Source organism: Phocoena sinus, chromosome 16, assembly GCF_008692025.1.
Source record: "Phocoena sinus isolate mPhoSin1 chromosome 16, mPhoSin1.pri, whole genome shotgun sequence".
Taxonomy (NCBI): domain Eukaryota; kingdom Metazoa; phylum Chordata; class Mammalia; order Artiodactyla; family Phocoenidae; genus Phocoena; species Phocoena sinus.
The window spans coordinates 50,672,296-50,684,602 of NC_045778.1; the positions used below are offsets into that span (position 1 = coordinate 50,672,296).

At 40.0% G+C, this 12,307-nt stretch overlaps 1 protein-coding gene across 3 annotated transcripts in view; it reads right to left on the reverse strand.

Annotated features, from left to right (window-relative positions):
• Positions 1 to 12,307, reverse strand: part of CPEB3 (cytoplasmic polyadenylation element binding protein 3) — a 179,220-nt gene that overhangs the window by 149,896 nt on the left and 17,017 nt on the right. Inside the window, exon 1 of one of the 3 annotated variants that reach the window (XM_032608001.1) lies at positions 67 to 709. The exons of the other annotated variants lie outside the window; for them this stretch is intronic. The gene's annotated coding sequence lies outside the window, so the exon portion shown is untranslated. Of the gene's footprint in view, positions 1 to 66; positions 710 to 12,307 lie in introns of those variants that run through there. 3 annotated transcript variants of the gene reach the window in all.

Consider the following 12,307-nt stretch of genomic DNA (forward strand, 5'->3'; position numbering starts at 1 on the left):
GCGAGGGGGGTGCGGGGGGGGGGATATCATGCAAGGTCTCTAAAAATACTCTGAGAGCGTCTTCACCCTTTCTGATGTCTAGGTTCCTTTTCTGTATTAGTGAGAGATGTGCTTATAAGACAGAAAGACGGCAATTTCGCCACGTCTCTTTTCCCTTCACCGGAACTCAGAGCGTTCACCCTGCAATGAGAAACCGATTCTGGTTCCTGTTTTTTCCCAAGCACCACCCTCCCCTAGCTATTTGCATACGTCAATAAATACTGCTGCGTCCTTCAGCAAGGTTAAAAAGACACCGCACACGACCCTTTCTACCCCCCTCTCCGGCACTTTAAAGAAACAGAAGTCTTATCCCCCTTGATTAGCAAACTGCCTTCTTGCCTCGATAATTGTTTCATTTAGCAGCAGCGAACCACGAGGGAGGAAATCCTTGGCATTTGTTAGGAGGAGGACTCAGCTGCACAATCATTCTCTGGCCTCCCAGGAGCTGCAGCTACTCCATTTTGTTAGGAGACATTAAAACAAACAACAACAAAAAAAACACATTGTTTTTAAAGAGGTAAAAATCTACTGAAACACTTTCAAGTGCTTGCTTCTTGTTACTCTAAGGATTAGGGTTTTTCTGCTTATTCTCCAATTTTCTCGTCTCCAATTCTGCCTCACAAGAGATTTTTTGGCATCTCAGTGGTTCAGGTCTCAACAGGAGCCTGAGAATTTCTCCGCAGAGTGAAGAAATGTTCTGGTTGGATTTAAGGTCAGAGAGAGAGAGAGAGAGAGAGAGAGAGAAAGAGACGCGGAGGGAGGGAGGAGGGAGGGACGGAGGGACGGAGGGAGGGGGCGGGGGACTGTGACTATGAGATGGGGTGGGGGCGGGGCTTTTAAAAAATCCCTCTGAGATTTAAGTAGAAAGTCAAGATAATTCTGGGGTTGCCAGATTTTTCATTTTTGAATCCTCCTGCTACTGCCTTGGTCACAAGACTTTGGCAAATTTAGAATCCATTCTCTTATCACTAGTATTAGCAGTGAAAGATTATGGTTTGAAGACCCTGAATTACCAAATGCTATCTAACGTGTTAAAAATAGCATAGTACAAAGTCCCCAATTCTCATACATTGTAATTATAGTGCATTGCCATCACTGCTTCATTTAGCCATATAAGGAGAGTATGGTATTTTCCATTTCGCACAGAAGGGCTATATTCACCTCTGCCATACAGCATGTTTTATCATTCAAGGATGAAAATAGTCATCGCTCAAAACCAGGAGATTTCCATATACGTAGTTATCACTGAGTTAGCTTGTCCCTTAGAGCACATTAATTGTTTTAAATATATGAATATTACAGTGCTAAGACCCTGAAAACAAGTATTTCGAAGTGTTCAAGGAGCATATGACCAAATATACAATTATTTTTAGATGATGATTCAGTATAATTGCAACAAAGTTATTAATATGTTTAATGTAGTTAATTAACTCAGATACTTGGAAAAGCATCTTTCTCAGGACACTTGTAAAGGGCATTCAGATACACACAGAAGTTCTGTCTTTGGACATTCTCACGATAATAAATGTTATAAGATAAATGTGTTAGAAAATGTCTGTGCTTCCCCTCCCAACTATTAAGCAACATATGTCAGACTAAGAAATGGGATTAAAAGTAGTTCTACTGTTTTATTAAAGAGTATCTTTAAAATGGTTAATCTTTCATTTCAAAGTTTAATACATAGACAAAATAGTGGGCTCGAGGAAAAGCTTCACAGCCACCTTATTCTCCTTTCTACTCCTCCCTCCCTGACCCCCACCCCCAAAAAACCCAACCCAATATAATACACATCACAAATTGCCAGCTACTACCAATAAAACCTACTTAAGATTGACTTTGTGTTCCTCAGTTCCCTTCGTCTAAAATAATGGCTTTGATCAGTATTGTAAAATATGACAAAGAAGCAAGCAGAGCTTGGATTCACAACAGCACAAAGTTCTATTGCTACCAAAGGAAATGGACACAGAAAGAGACATTTTCATCCTTGGTTTAAGCAGTGCTGCAGTAAACCATTATAATCTGGGATTTGAGTCTCTTCCAGTGTGCTAGAATTGTCTTTACAACAGCCATATCATCATGGCTGAAATATGCATTCGATTAGAATTTTAATATCACTCAGCTTTTCCAATGCTTGTATCAATGCTTTCTGTTAATGCCTTCAGTTTAAACTATATATCTGTGGTGGAAAAATTAATGCTGTACTATAGCAAAAAAGCCAAAAAGTAAGCTAGACTCAGAATATTTTAAGGCTATAAGTAATATTAATATATTTATTAAATTAAATTTTTTTATCATACCAGGAACACCCATTTCTCTTTTCAACATTTCTTAAAGACATGAATTTCACTGCCTGCATAAATTCACTCGGTCAAGGTCAAGACCCATCTTTAATAAATAAGACCCTTTTAAACAAAAGATAAGCAATAGATGAAAATAACATTTACAAAGTTAATATGCAATGTCAGTAACTGCTTGTACAGTCTGTTCCTTTGGGTGGGTTTTTTGTTTGTTGGGTTTTTTTTTCTTTTTTCTTATTTACAGCAGAGTCCGAGAAATAGATACCTCCTTCCCCTCCCCCCACCCCACACACAATAGATCTTCCTCTACATGCAATCACCCAATCTCAAGTAACAAATTCTTAGCAGCAGTTACCTTTGAGGGTCCAGTTTTTAAGGATCGATAAAATTAAAAAGTGTACAGTATTTATTTTCTTCTTTCAGGTTGATTATGTGACCGCTCTGGCAAGAGCACTTTGACAACTGTAAGAAGAGAGGGCATGCGCACACAGGGAACTGTGGGGGCTGAAGTCCTTAGCTAGGTCCGCTGCCCGACTGGAGAATGTTCCGCTAGGAAAGGAGGAAGTCTCCAAAATACTGATTCCACGGGAAAGAGGTTGTGCCGATTACATTGTATCTTCCTAACCAATCTAAATCACGAGTTGTTAAGATGAACACGGGGGAAAATAAACCGATTTGTCAACTGATTTAGGAGGCCAGGTTAAAAGAGAAACTGGATTCTAGGACTCAAAATAAAGAAACCCAGCAGAGCTACCTTAAATGGTATTAGAATGGTAATGACTGGGTAGCCAGCAATAGGAACCCTACCACAGCAAAAGAGATGGGGTGGGGAGGAATAAGGAAGGGAGGAGGCCGACTACTAGGGAAAGGTACTTAAAATCTGACCATACTTAAAAGGCACATGCTTAATATTATAAAATGAAAAGTACCTTAATATTAAATATGATATAAACCTTGGAGGTCAGGTTAAAAATAGGTTTCAGTCACAAATTTTTGACATCTTATCTATCCACCAAGATTTCTTTGTATTTGAAATGAAGGCACAAATCACTTACTTCAAGATTCTACTTCATATGCTCGAAATCAACTCACCTTCTTATTTTACTTGTCAAAATGAAAGTTTACCTTGCATTATTCATACAATGATCAATCAAATAAAATGCAACTCTTTTAAGCTAAAATAGTGTTTGGTTAAACATTAAAAAAATGTTTGACATGTTTAGAGTTTCACTGTACAGGGCAGTGACTTCTTTATTCAAGACAGAAAGTAGATACAGTTTCTATCTAAAATTTTTTTTTCCAGTGTACATTTTTCCTATTTTAACCTCGTAACTCCAAGGCTGGAATCTCATAACATCTTATCAACTGGTATTATCTATAGCTTCTGAGAGCAATAGTTCAATTACCAGTATGCTCACATAGGCAGAAGATATTATTTCTTGTGGGATTTGGTTCAGTGCCATTCACCCAAGAGGTTCAGAGTAAATGTCAGTTGATGATTATGCTGATTGGACTTAGAACTAAAAATGTTAAGCACCATTTAAAACTGTCTTATTTCTCTATTTCCCCTCTTCACCAATTACAACTAAAGTAGTATGACCAGAGACTACCAATTTGCAGCAGTTAGTAGTCTTTGTTTCTAGTTATTTCTATGGAAAAAACCAAAACTAACAATTTAAGAGGAAAAAATCATTTTGAATGAATCTGCCAAAAGCTCTTTTTAAAAGAACTAAATAAATTATCTTCTTATTCCTACCGTGAACTCAGCGTATATTCCCCTTTTTTCTTTTCTTCCTTTACCTTCCTAAAGAAAGCTTTACCTCTGCCAACGTGCTATACTAACCATATTCCTTACAGAGTCTGTAAAGATCGACTCATGGCTAATCTTATTCCTGAATACTTCCCTAACCTACCAAACTTCCACATTTTCAAGTACTTCAATTAAGTTAAAAGAAAAAAGTTCCCTCATAAAACTCTTACAAAGACTTGTTTTAAGAAATAGATTTTAAAAAATTATTTGAAATTAATATGTCAAGACTACTGGTAAAGTAGAAATTCTTAAGTTATGCAGATGTGCTTGAAAATGGTTTACCTGGGCATTTATCAATCCACTTGACCCCAAGTACAGGTCTACTAATAATTCTCACAATGAAGAAAAATAAACTTTGGCCTCTGACTCTTTGATAAATGACAATAAATAATTAGCACAGCCCATACTTAACATAATTTTATTGTATTTGAAAATGAACTATCTCTGCTCTTCCGTTCCTAAAATGAGCACTCAAATTTAAAAGAAAATGGCTCATACATATATACCAAGGTGTAAGTAAATACCAAGCAAACAATAAATTATAGGAGGACCCCTAACAAAGACAAAGAACTTCTCTACTGAAATCTTGTTTTTTATTTAACCAAAAAGGAAGCATTTTCTGAAAGTTTGTCTTTAGGTCACAAAGCTTAACAATAGGCCCCTTTTGAGTAGTCATGGAAGGCTGTAAAAATAGAGATTGCACTTGCAAAGTTAATTCATTGAGATATACATGGGTCAAATACATTTTTCTAGGCTTCCTTCTTTCCTTTCTTTCCCTACTTACATCTCCAGCACAGTGCTTATGAGTCCCAGGTAGTTGGTGGTTGCTCCATGTACCCTTGCTGATAAGTGAATAAATGGGTAAATGAATGGATGGATGAAGCATAGTTTTTGATTATCTAAAACAGCCAAGGTTTGGGACTTCCCCGGCAGCCCAATGGTTGGGACTCAGTGCTTCCACTGCAGGGGCGAGGGTTCGATCCCTGGTCAGGGAACTAAGATCCCACATGCTGCGCAGAGCGGCCAAAATAAACAAATAAATAAAGTTCATTTAAAAAATAAAAATAAATAAAACAGCCAAGGTTTGAGTATTAAATTGTCCTCCATTTACAAGAGCAATTCCTTTTTCATCAGCTGCAAGAATCAGAAGTGTTATAAAATAGAGCACAATTTTGGACCTTTATGATGCTCAGCAGTATGCAGATCATTGGATTATTATCATGAAATAACATTCATTAAGCACTAAGTGAACAAGGAACTTTGTTCCCATCTAAGAGTTTACAATCTAATAAAGACACACACCCTACCCCTCCACAAAAACTGCTTCATTAAGTTCACAATAGCCATTCAGAGCTAAGTCTAAAGGATGTTTTGTTAGTCTTACCTTGCTTGACCTTGCAGCAACATTGACATAACTGACCACACTTTCTAGATATACCTTCTTCCCTTGGCTTCCTTCATGTTGTCCTTTCTTGGTTTTCTTACATTTGGGGTTTTACTCGCTTGCCCACATGTGCACACACACAGCTCTCTCTCTGTCTTCTTTGCTAACGGACTTTAAATATTGAGTTCCTCAGCACTCTGTCCTAGGCCCTCTTCTCATCTCACTTAATTTGAATGGCTTTCCCAACTAAAAGGAAAGGACCAGGCCTATTTTTATTGACAGCTATATTCCCAACATCTATCACTGTGCCTAGCACATAATAAATAGGTATTCAGGAAATATCTGTTTAATTAAATTTACATTTGTATGCAACGGGCAAGGATGCCAACACACTCTAGGTGGCAAAAAATAAATAAACCTAGAGGGACTTACACCACCAGATACCAAGACCTATTATAAAGCTATAATAATTAGATTGTGTGGGTATTGGCACAGGATAAGCAAATAGACAAATGGACCAAAAAGTCCAGACACAGATCCACATATGTATAGTTGTTAAGGAACTGTGGACCAAAACCACCCACTTTGGCCAGGCACGATGATAACCGCTTGCCTGAGTTGTCTTACAAGAGGTCCCGATAAGGAACATGGTGCTGCCTCTGAAAACTAACCGGGAGAATTCGGGAGGGGCCAAAAGAGGGAGGAGACGACCCACCTCCCAGACTCCTTCACGCTGGAATCCATCTTGGCTGAGATGCACGCGCCACCAGGAAGGGCCCTGAGTCAAACTGTGGGCCAGAGATGACTGGCCAGACACAACCCAGAAACTAACCCCATTACCATAAAACCTAAGACTGCGAGCCACGTGGCAGAGCAGTTCTCCTAGGCTGCCTTACCCTGCTGCTCTCCGCCTGGGTTCCCCTTTCCAATAAAGTGTCTTGCTTTGTCAGCGCATGTGTTTCCTTGGACAATTCATTTCTGAGCGTTAGACAAGAGCCCACTTTCAGGCCCTGGAAGGGGTCGCCCTTCCTGTAACATGGTGACCAGATTTATAAAAACAGTAACAGGGCTTCCCTGGTGGTGCAGTGGTTGCGGGTCCGCCTGCCGATGCAGGGGACGCGGGATCGTGCCCCGGTCTGGGAGGATCCCACATGCCGCGGAGGGGCTGGCCCCGTGAGCCATGGCGGCGGAGCCTGCGCGTCCAGAGCCTGTGCTCCGCAACGGGAGAGGCCATGACAGTGAGAGGCCCGCGTACCGCAAAAAAAAAAACCAAAAACAAAAAAACCCCAGTAACATTGCAGTAAAGAAAGGATGGTCTTTTCAATAAAGGATATTGGAGTAAACTGAATAACCATATGGCAAAAAAGAGACCTTCATCCTTATCCCACCATACACAAAAATCAATTCCAGATGGATTGTGAGTCTAAATGTAAAAGGTAAACAATAAAGCCTTTAAAAGAATATTTTCATGACATTAGAGCAGGCAACAATTTCTTCAACAGGTCACAAAAGCAATAACTATAAAGGAAAAATTTAATAAACTAAACTAATTAAATTAAGAACATCTGTTTACCAAAAGTCAGAGTGAAAAATCACAGAATGGGAGAAATATATGCTATATATATATTTTTTCAACAAAAGACTTGTAATTCAAATATATAAAGGACCGTTACAAATTAATAACGGTGAACATCCCAAAGAAAAATGGGCAAGAGACTCTAACAAAAGATATTCAAATGGCCAAAAAGCACACGAAAAGGTGCTCTACATCACTAATAATCAAAGAAATATAAAATACAACCAGAATGGCTAAAATTGGAAAAGGCAGACAATACCACACATTCACAAGGATGTGGGGCAACTCATTCTCAAATACTGCTGATGGAAGTATAACTATACAACCACATTGCAAAACTATTTAGTAGGATCTATTAAAGCAAACATGCACACACCTTATGACCCAGCAATACTGCATCTAGATATATGCCCAATAAAGACGCAAACATATGTTCACCAAAAGACATGTTCAAAACAACATTATTGATAATAGCCCAAACTTGGTAACAACCCAAATATCCATCTACAATAGACTGAATAAGTAAATCTGTGATAGAGTCACATAATGGAATATCATAAGGCAAAGACAATGAATAGATGCCAACTCTATAAAACAACCTAGATGAACTGCATGAATACAGCGCTGAGTGAAAGAAGCCTGACACCTAAGAATATATACTATATGATTCAATTCATATAAAGTTCTAATAAAACTAATTTATGGGGCTAGAAGGCAGCATGCTGGTAACTTCTGCAGAGCAATAATGATTGACGGGGGATATAAAAGGGGGCTGCAGGGGACAGGAATAAAGACGCAGATGTAGAGAATGGGCTTGAGGACACGGGGAAGGGGAAGAGGAAGCTGGGACAAAGTAAGAGAGTGGCATGGACATATATACACTACCAAATGTAAAACAGATAGCCAGTGGGAAGCAGCCGCACAGCACAGGGAGATCAGCTTGGTGCTTTGTGTCCACCTAGAGGGGTGGGATAGGGAGGGCGGGAGGGAGACGCAAGAAGGAGGAGATATGGGGATGTATGTATATGTATAGCTGATTCCCTTTGTTATAAAGCAGAAACTAACACACTACTGTAAAGCAATTATACTCCAATAAAGATGTTAAAAAAAGAGGAGGGGGCTGCAGGGATGCTGGTGATCCTTTTTTTTTTTCTTTTTTTTAATTTGGCTGCACCGGGTCTTAAATTGTGGCATGAAGGTTCTTAGTTGTGGCACACGGGTTCTAGTTCCCTGATCAAGGATCGAACCCGGGCCGCCTGCATTGGGAGCGCAGAGTCTTAACCACTGGACCACCAGGGAAGTCCCTACTCTGTTTCTTGAACTGGACACTGTTACACAAGTGTATTTACTTTAAAAATTCAGAAAACGGACCACATGATTTTTGCACTTTTCTACATTTTTGTTATACTTTCTTTAAATTTATAAAACATATACATGTATTTGTAAAGGTTAACTATCTTCTCTAAAGGAAAGAGGAAAAAATAGCACAATCTGGCCAAATAGGGAGGGGAGCCTTAAGTCTGGGTCATCTAAGCTAGAGAAATAAACTGGGGAGTTCCTATGTGCCAGACTTGTATTAGAGGCACTAAGTGCAAAGACAGAAAAAAGCCTAAATCCCTTGACTTCAAAGACCTCACAGCCTAAGGAAGGAAAAATCATTATGGTCAACGATGGTAAATTAGATATCCCCTAAGTAATCTAGAAAGCTTTTAAGATCTTAAAGCCTAAGGCAATTTACTAGCAGGAAGTCCACCTCCTCTGAGTAAGGACCTGTTAAGCAATTCTAGATCAGACTGTTTGAGAACGGAACAAAAGAAAGGGAGCAAAAGGGGAGCCAGGTGAGTCAGGTATGGTTTGGTGGGCACTCTGAAGAGCACCTGGGGTTCTTTATGTTTCTTGACTCTCTGTCCATTAGTTTTGATTTCATTCAGCAATTTTATGAAAAACCTCCTAGCCACAAAGTAGTAATTCCAAAACTTCACCTGCTTTTTTACTGACCTTGTCTCTAAGAGAAAACAGGATATTAGGCAGTAATTTCCTCAATTTCTCAGCTGCCCACCCTCTCTTTACAAACTTATCTGCATCCCCACCCATACTTGCTTTCCTCCTACCTCAGAGGAAGCTGAGCTCCCCTACAAGTCCACACTAATCCCTCCATCTATAGCCTAGAGTTCATTCCATCTAGTTTCCTTGAGACCTAGTTCATTAGTTAATTATGTCCAACTTCCTCCTTCCCATTCCAGCCTGGCCATTTGAAAGAAACCACCAAATCCAAGCTTTACTTTTTTTTTTTTTTTTGTGGTACACGGGCCTCTCACTGTTGTGGCCTCTCCTGTTGCGGAGCACAGGCTCCGGATGCACAGGCTCAGCGGCCATGGCTCACAGGCCCAGCCGCTCCACAGCATGTGGGATCTTCCCAGACCGGGGCACGAACCTGTGTCCCCTGCATCACCAAGCGGACTCTCAACCACTGCGCCACCAGGGAAGCCCCCAAGCTTTACTTCTTTCTCACTTCCAGTTGACTCCACAAACTTACTGCATCTGGCTTCTGCCCCTACAATCCTGCCAAAACTGCTCTTGCTACTGATCTTACTCAAATCACCAATGACCAACTGACACCTTTTCAATTCTTATTTTATTTGCCATTTATCCTTCATAAAACACTTGCATTAGGCAGAATTCTAAGACGGCCCTCCAAGATTCCAAGCTAGAAGGAAAACAGGAACCTTAGTCCTATAAAGTCAATTCTGCCAACAATAAGAATGAACCTGAAAGTGGATTGGACACCCTAAACAGAGAACCCACAGTCATGCTGACTACAGAACCGTAAGTTAGTAAATGAGTGGTGTTTTTTTTTTTTTTTAAGCCATTAAGCTTGGGGTAATTTGTTACAGATCAAGAGAAAACTAACACAACAGTACTCCACTGTCTTTGAAGACACTGCTCTCCTGGTTCTTCACTTCTGAAGTTTCTTCTCAGTCTCTTGGTCACTAGATACAGCTTCCCCCTGGGAAGCAAAGACTTCAGAGAAGCAAACCCTACCTAGTTAATGTTTTAAGTTGTTCTTCAAATCTCCTGACAGTTTCACCATTTCACTTTAAATGCTGTTCACAGGTTGCCCTCATTAAATTGGAATCAACAGGCACCTCTCAAGGAGCTACCTTAGAAGTATCACCAGCTTCCACAATTTCAACTTCCATCCCCAAAGTTTTAGCTACAGCTTTGAGCATTTTCCCAAGAGCATTCCAACTGCCTGCTGGACATTTCCATATTCAAGTTTTACCGTGTCACTCATCGTTCTCTATGGGACAAGAGCAAACATTTACCCTAGTATTTAGGGTCCTCTCCTTCTAATCCCAACCTATATTCTCAGATAGCACTGGCCCCACTTCTCCAGGCAAATTGGTCTACTTGTGGTCCTGAACCTCGCTAATGTTACCGATCCCATTTGGCATACCCTCTTCATCCTCTCTACTTATCCTAATCTCACCTTTCTTCAGGGCCTAGTTCAAACACCAGTTCCTAAAAACAGCATCTATCTGTACCACACATTTATAGCTTTGCATTTCTATTTACCTTTTCTGGTATAATTATGTTAATTCCCCAGCTAGAACTCTAAGCTTCTTGAGGGAAGGCACTGGAATTTATGCTTTTGTTCTTCCTCAAAGTCAGGTAGAGTATCCTGCAGGGAGCCTAGTAATTAGAGCTAACATTTATTGCGCATATACTGTGTGCCAAGTGCTTTCTACTTATTAGTTCATTTAATCCATGTAATAAACCTATGAGGTAAGTACTGTTATCGTCCCTAATTCGAGATAACAAAATGGAAACTTAGAAAGGTGATTTACCTGTCCATACAAGCAGGTCCTCTTGTCCTACTTGATCTAAACAGCCCAGCAGATAGCTTGGGCTTCAGAGGTGAGAAAAGAGGGCAAATTATGGTTCAGAAAATTTTCTTTCTCCCCTTGACGCAAAGCTTTTATACAATGACCTTCGCCTGAAAACCAAAGATAAATTCTAACCAAAGGATTCCAAATTCCACCTATGGGGAAGACCCAGTCCCACTCCAGGGTGCTCTAAAAACAACATGATTGTTTCCAAGAGGATGAATCATCAAAAGAACTGATTTTAGTCTTATATCTAGAGAGTAAGGCTGGTCCAGGCCTGAAAATGATGGAGAAAATCTTTCCTGGCCACAGTCTCTACAGACGTACACAATAGGTGTTGTACAAGTTAACGAGTCACCAAGATCATCAGAACCAAAGGGAAGGACAATGGTCAGAATGTCTACCCAAGTCATCCTTGGATCCTGGTATTTGAAATCAGGTAGTGTTTGTGTGATATCAGTGCTTTACATTCACAGAGGGAATTAGACTTTACCAAACTCCTTCAACTTATTATCTCACTTGATATTAACAGCCCTGTGCAGTGGAAAGACGGCACAGACAGGGCCCTCGCGTTTGCTTCTGCAGTGCACCAGAAGGCTGGCCAAGGAGGCTAGTAGAGACTGAAATCTACATGCTCTGGTCACCAAGCTCATGAACCTTAGTGGCAAAGCTGCTTCTGCCTGGAGGAAAAGGCATCCTTTCCTAATTTCCACAAAGGGACTGTATGAATAGGTGACAGCAACAAGGATGACTATTGGGATCCCTACGGTAAATATGTGGGTATCAATTATACCTCAATAAAGCTAGAAAAATAAAGAATAAATAAAGATGTTGAAACCCAGGCTCAGAGATGTTACAAGATATAGTTAATAACAGGTGGATCCAAGATTAGAATTCAAGTCTTCCAACTTACTAGTTAGAGTTTGCATGCTTTTTCAACTATACTACAAGTCTCCCATTGGTTCAGTTTAATGTAGGCTATCTCTGTCTTCTCATGTGGCAGACTGGTATCCTCAGCACTTTGCTCCAACCAGTGGAAACAAAGTCCAGAGCTTTCTGTTGTAGTTCTGTCCTGAAGCCACAGCTGTCCTCTTACTGAGGAAGCTGAGAAACAGATATGTGTACCAACTGTACCAAAAGGGATACTTTAGATGGATCTCCTACCACTTTTGGAAAAACAAATTAGACCACCTGTCCTAATGTTATGGATCATACATCATCACAGTGGCAGAGTCAACATTATTAATATTATGGGAGGTGGTGGTGTGTGGAAAGGCCATAAGGTATGAAATCCAATTATCTAAATTTAGATAC